Source organism: Manduca sexta, chromosome 5, assembly GCF_014839805.1.
Source record: "Manduca sexta isolate Smith_Timp_Sample1 chromosome 5, JHU_Msex_v1.0, whole genome shotgun sequence".
Taxonomy (NCBI): Eukaryota; Metazoa; Arthropoda; class Insecta; order Lepidoptera; family Sphingidae; genus Manduca; species Manduca sexta.
Genome location: NC_051119.1, coordinates 237,526 through 244,466, shown reverse-complemented (window position 1 = coordinate 244,466; position 6,941 = coordinate 237,526). Strand labels below are relative to the sequence as shown.

Genomic DNA, 6,941 nt, shown 5'->3' with positions numbered 1-6,941 from the left:
CCATGGCATCTCCCACGGGGAGAGGGGACGAACTACGTGTCAAATAGCAGAACCTTCACCCCACCCCCCCCCTACCCCCAATATGTGAGACACAAATCGATAATAAAATATACAATCGTATATTTAATTTAATTAATTAGCCGCCCGTTTAAAGGTAATTTAATACATAAGTACTTAATTACATAAATAGCTAAGTTTAAAATCTATTGAAATAATTTTGATTTATAGATAAAGGGATCATTTCTTTTTTTTTTTAGTTGAGACTTGTGAATTTCATTTGCAAGGTATGTTAGTGCTTGTTATATTGTACCCATATAAAAATGTAATTACCTCCTAATGAGCCACAAAGTGCACAACATCAAACAATGAGGAAGGATGCCTGCAATACCAAGGGTCAACTGGTAATGTACTAAGTATTAATTATTAGAGTTAATAGAAATAAAAAATTAATTTACTTTGAGAAATATCTTCACAATTAATACATACTCTCCTCCCTTTCATAAATATGAAATTAGTGTGTCAACTAATGAGGCAATAAATAGACTAAAGTTACAGTTTTAATTGTGTTTATTTAAAAACTACAAATACAACTGAGTAACTTTATTTACCATTATGTTTGCAATACTAGTATCTCTATATTATATTACTAAATGAATGTCACATTATGAATTCAAACAGCAAAACTCTGTATTTGAATACCAGGTATCGGAGAAGATACCATTATTATGCAACTTAACAATATAAACATACAATATATATATAAAAAAAAAAAAACAACTGCATTATTCCATAAAAGTGTATTTCACTTAATTCCTGACATAATTATAAAAAAATTCCAAAACCAATAAGAGACATATTATGAAAGACATTAGTGATTATAAAAATAAATTATTTAAAATTCTGCATGACAAATGTTATTACTGTTTGAACGATCATCTTGATGATGTTAATATGTATAGAATGTATTCTGTCTTCTCTAGAATTTTAAATTGTTGTATGCTATTATAACGGATCATAGCTGTACTGTAATATAAGTAAATGTATAACACCTTAATCCTACCTGTGTACCACAATAAATATAATTTGAATTTGAAAATTATCTTTCTTTACATCTTTATTAAAAACTTCATATAAGTACACTGATTGTATACTGATGGACTTACAACACATTAAATTGATATTTACAGTTTCAAATTATTGTTGTATGACTATATTATTTTACCATTGGTACAATTTCACATTATACTTATAACTATTGTTAAGTAACTGTAGGTAATACAATATTTTTTTTATATTACAGCGTTCTAATGGAGGAAACAAACAACATAATATTATTATTATAAATGACCATCATATCTATATGAGAAGAACCCGTGCAATTATCAATACCTGCAGGTGTCTCTCTCTCAAGCAGGATGACCACAATTATAATAAATAGAATATATATTTTCCTATGTAAATAATGTATATTTTATTATATTTACACTTTAAATATCAAGATAGTTTTCATTGTCACAACAAAATATTCTTCTACACAAATTTTGAGGACAATAGAATATTTCATAATAACTTGTTGTACAAAATTTTTCCTACAATTAATGTAATTAAATACTATAAATAATTACAAGAATCTGAGAAATTGCACTCTCAACTCATTGCTGCAGTTCACTTACTTATATTATTAAAATTTCCTAAACCTATTGAAAAAAATGATACTTAATTTTTTTTTTAAATGGTTATAAAAATACATAGGTACTTAATATTTTTCATAAAATTATTAAGTTCAAACTGAGCAATTAACAAAACTTTTTGGGAATAGTATTTGGTAAGCTCTTCAACATGGTGCTGACTGCATGGGCTGGGTGGGGACGTTCCAATGAATGTAGAGGAACTTGATTCACGGAACTAAAACAGAAAGAAAATAAAATATATTATACATACAATTCAATATTTTGATGTAATGTAACAAATAGATTTCCACTCGAATGCCGCGCGAATGCGGTAAGAAAGTGTCAATGTCAAATACAATATATATCAATCAATGTCCACTGTCAATCGTGAATATTTTTTTTTTTTTTTTTTTTATATTATTCGCGCGTTGACCTAAGTCACAAAGCTATACCACCTCATCCTTTAGTAAGGTAAAAAAAAATATTCAATAATGGCGTTGAAAATTTTGTGTTGAAAAATAGACTGAGGGCGAAGTATGTAGATCTACCTAAAAGTTGGTAAATATGGCAACACTGGATTCCATCTCGCCGCGCCGCGCCGGGCCGTACGGGCGGGCGGGTGACAGTTAGACAGACAGACAGACAGACAGACAGACAGACAGACAGACAGACAGACAGACAGACAGACAGTGTTGGGACATTGATACGTAGTTAAAGAGACAGAAGAATCTCCGGATACCGTGAATTGTGTATGTACCTATATAATACACATACACACTCACACTCACACACGCACACGCACACAAGCGCGCGCGTAGCGCGCATAATACACTAACCGTAATACAATAAATACTAATTGAACACGATAAAAAATCTTTGGGGCTCTTTTTCACGCCTTTTGTCTTTATTAAATTTGAACATAATTACGGATCCGAACGATATAGGTTTTTTATATAAAAAGGTACATACGTAGGTCGTTTCCTGTTGTGTCGGAAAATCTCCGGTGTCCGGAGTAAATCCGCTTTACCGTTGCACAGTCCTAGAAGCAGCCCGTAATTGGTCGAGAGATCGCTCGCTCATTTCACTTCCGGCATCTCACACTTTTTGCGATTTATATTAGATAAGTACATTATAATAATATTATATATATATTTTTCTCTCTTTAATATTTTGAAAAATATTAATTAAGTAACAATTTGTATTAAATTGAAACATTATTGTGTGATTAAATAACAATTTTATATTTGAATAGCGTTAAGATTATAAATGTCTCGTTATTGCCAACCTAATAGTAGTGGTGGCATTAGGTAGGCAGTAGGCACAACTTACAAAAATACGTTTACGCGCCATCCTGCCCGTAAAAAAAATGAAGCTATATTATTATTATTATTGTGTTGCGTGTATGTAACATGACTCGTTTATAATGTACTGTATTTATTTACATATTGTTTACGAATAAAACGTGTGTTTGTTTAAACTGTATAACTACTAACTACTCGCCAAGAACGCCAAGAACTTGCTTGCATACTTGGGGCCGCTTAAAATGTTAAATCCAGTGAAAACAATTAAGTTTTGTATGTTTATTGATAATAATGATTCTAACTAACATTATGATAAGTAGTATAATATCGAATAATAATATTTGCAAGTTGCACCCGATCAGTGTAGTGAGTGAAATAATAATATTAGGATTTATTTTTGGATGTTGTGTGTGTTCGTGTTCGTGTGATACAAATTTTATCGTAAGTTTAAATCTGAAGGTAGACAGGTAATCACTAAGTTACTTACAGTATACTAATTATTGTGATTATAATAATATAATATTGATATTACGATATCTAGGTAGATACCTATATGATGTTATTAAAATATAATGCTTGGTTTGTTCTTTTTCCATGTTGTTCGTGAAAGTAACTGTACCTACCTACTTATATTGTATGTACTTAATTAAGTAGTAAGTAGACTGTAGCTTATTTATCCACAAAAATATCATACATAAATACATACATTTATAATATACCTACTAGTTGTGACTCGACCGACGTTGTCCCGTCGTCGTTTAACTAACTATGAATAATTTGCGGCGCGCATTTTGACAATCTCTGAAATTAACTTTTATTAAAATATTTCTAACGTTCCGCTCAACTTCCTTAATTTTATTCTTTCATAAGTTCCTTCTCCTGACAATGACAAACACACAACAACAATATAAAAATAGTGAAATCGGTCCAGCCGTTCACGCGTGATGGCGCGACCGAGCGGGGAAATAGGTATTCATTTTTATATACATATATTATATAAGTAATTAATGATAATTCATTCTGCTGATCGTGTTTTATCCAATATGGAAAGTAAGCAAAAAAAAAAGAAAAGAAAAACAATAAACTTACTTAATTATAATCATCAAGTAAGTACCTATATGTAGGTACGCCGTTCATATTTATTGGACAAGTGTAAATATAATAGATATATTAATTGTAGAACTCGATCGATCATTTAGATTTATTCAGTAATCATGTACCTAATTTACATTATAGTAGGTACTTACCTATAGTTAAAGTTATTTACTCAATATTTAAAATATAGGAGGGGTAGATATTCCATTGTTTTTGTTAATATTATATACTTCAATCATTTATATTATGTATTTATGTAGGTATCATGATAATAATGTTATTATCATCATGATACCATATTTTATGTACCATTTTATTTATGTACGTAGGCACAGAAAAAATGCGACACATGTACCTACCTACCTACATACCTAATACTAAGGCCCAATCAATCAAAAGGCATCACCACGCAACCAGTGCAATGCAGTGCAGTGCAGTGGAATGACTGCATTGGCCATCCAGTAGTTAATCAGTTACTAGTAATTATCCACTTATTGTGTATACTTACTAACTAGATCATTTAATATCCACAAAGTTATAATATATGTATTATATTATTACCTGTCTATTGTTTATCCATAACGTTTCTACGTTCTCCACCATATACACCAATACAATACATAACAATATATCTACATACATGTACTAAATACCATTCCCCCACAAACCCAACAACAACACCCACAACACACACACACACACACACACACACACACACACACACACACACACACACACACACACACACACACACACACACACACACACACACACACACACAAACGCACCCGCACACACTCAACAGGACTAAATTTCAATATTTATGGTCTCTTTCGAATGATTATAATAATAATTAATTATGTTGTTATATTGTTGACAACACAAACATGTCGTCCATGTAGTTAGATTGACCATTGCACCAACAACCTGTACAATGCAATAATTGTATTTTATATGAGTTACTAATTTATTTAATTAAATTTTATGTTGTCATGTGTGTACATAATAATATTATTATTATCATCAATGCTTGCTTACTTTTTAAACAATATTACAACTCAATTATTGCATTATATATTATGTAAACTTACCTAATGTATCAATAAATATAATATTATAATTTATATATTTTACAGGATGCAAGAAGTGTGCGGACCACCGGCCCCGGGCCCTCTCAACCTTTATGCGAGTACCTACATACATACATACATAACTGTGCACCCGTACCGGCACCGTCTACTATCTACTGTCGTCAATTAGGTACATTTTTAAATAACATTATTTACCTACTCTCTCTCTACTCATATTATAATATTATTTCAATAGCAGTCATAACAATGTCTCCATGAAACAAACAAAAAATGAAAAAGAAAAATATAAGTATATATTTACCAATATTTACATTTATAAATGCATATGTTATTGCATATGGTATTTAATGAGATTTATCATAGGGGTACACAATGATCTCCGGCTTGAGTTAACAGATAAAAGGATGTTATGTTATTTTTTGTCCCAAAAATATATTTGCACCCGTGGGAAATGATTATTTAATAATAATTTGTTTTATTATTATTACACATGTGTATTTTTTTTATTTTATTTATTTATACATATATTATAACACCATAACAGTTTTAACCAATGCGATGTTATACAGATTTAATTTAAACAATCTACTTCAACACATCTATGAGCCATTTCAGTGAATTCTGACAGGTTACATACATATAAACATATCCAATTTCTGAGATAAAGATTATGTACAATATATTACAGGATGCAGTATGGATCGCAGACACATCTCATCGTCCAGTTTTCCAGTTTCCACCAGCCATACCACCAGCTATGACCAGGCACCAGACGCCAGCGGCGCTTCCTCAACGTTATGCTTAAACGCCACACTATATATGTACAGGGTGAAGGTTTCTTTTTATAATAATTTATAAATAATTATATAGAAAAAGTTAAAAACAATTTTACCTGTGAAAATTTTATTATCTAAAATGTTCCAGTTTAACTGTAATAGATGGCGCTGTACCGTAACTTGAATGTTTTCAAAATTATATATTTTTATTGTGTACCTACCTTGTAATTATAATTATTATAAATAAAAAATATTATATCGCACGTTCAGAATCGAATCGTTACTAAACGGAATTGTGAAAATTTATTTTTTACCTACCTACCTACCTACCTACCTACCTACCTGCCTGCCTGCCTGCCTGCCTGCCTGCCTGCCTTCCTTCCTACCTACCTACCTGCCTGCCTTCCTACCTACCTACCTGCCTGCCTGCCTGCCTGCCTGCCTGCCTGCCTGCCTACCTACCTACCTACCTACCTACCTACCTTCCTGCCTTCCTACCTACCTACCTACCTACCTACCTACCTACCTACTTACCTACCTACCAACTACGTACCTACCTACGTACCTACCTACCTACCTACCTAACCAACCAACCAACCAACCAACCAACCAACCAACCAACCAACCAACCAACCAACCAACCAACCAACCACCCCAACCAACCAACCAACCCACCCTAACCGTCTGACATACAATTTATAATAAGAAACAAAATTGTTAGGGGGGGGGGGAATGCTGTAATTCAATTTATGCAAAAAAATGAAAAACGAGAACGTTCGCGTAATGACTTGTGTAGCAAACGTTCGCGTAATGACTTGTGAAGCAAACGTTCGCGTAATGATAATTTTTTTTATTTTAATTTTAATATATGATGTTGTTGTCGTGGTCGTGGTTGTTATGGTGATGGTGGTGGTAATACATGTGCACATGCAACATTAATTTTTGTTTTATAATGAACACACGTACGTACGCAGCACACACACACACACACACATCTCGTTAGAGAAG

The 6,941-nt window shown here is 32.0% G+C and overlaps 2 long non-coding RNA genes across 5 annotated transcripts; one reads left to right on the top strand and one right to left on the bottom strand.

Annotated features, from left to right (window-relative positions):
- Positions 1-782: 782 nt before the first annotated feature.
- On the bottom strand, positions 783-2,833 carry LOC119190813. Its single transcript, XR_005113152.1, has 2 exons — positions 2,640-2,833; positions 783-1,905 (listed from the first exon to the last, which is right to left on the bottom strand). It is a non-coding gene; the product is annotated as an uncharacterized LOC119190813 (long non-coding RNA).
- A 174-nt stretch (positions 2,834-3,007) lies between these two features.
- Positions 3,008-6,226, top strand: LOC119190799. 4 transcript variants are annotated; one of them, XR_005113135.1, is made up of 4 exons: positions 3,008-3,244; positions 3,842-3,940; positions 5,203-5,326; positions 5,846-6,226. It is a non-coding gene; the product is annotated as an uncharacterized LOC119190799 (long non-coding RNA). The 4 variants fall into 4 exon arrangements; XR_005113132.1 differs by lacking the exon at positions 3,842-3,940 and having other exon boundaries at positions 3,009-3,244; XR_005113134.1 differs by lacking the exon at positions 3,842-3,940 and having other exon boundaries at positions 3,018-3,438.
- The last annotated feature ends 715 nt before the right edge of the window (positions 6,227-6,941 follow it).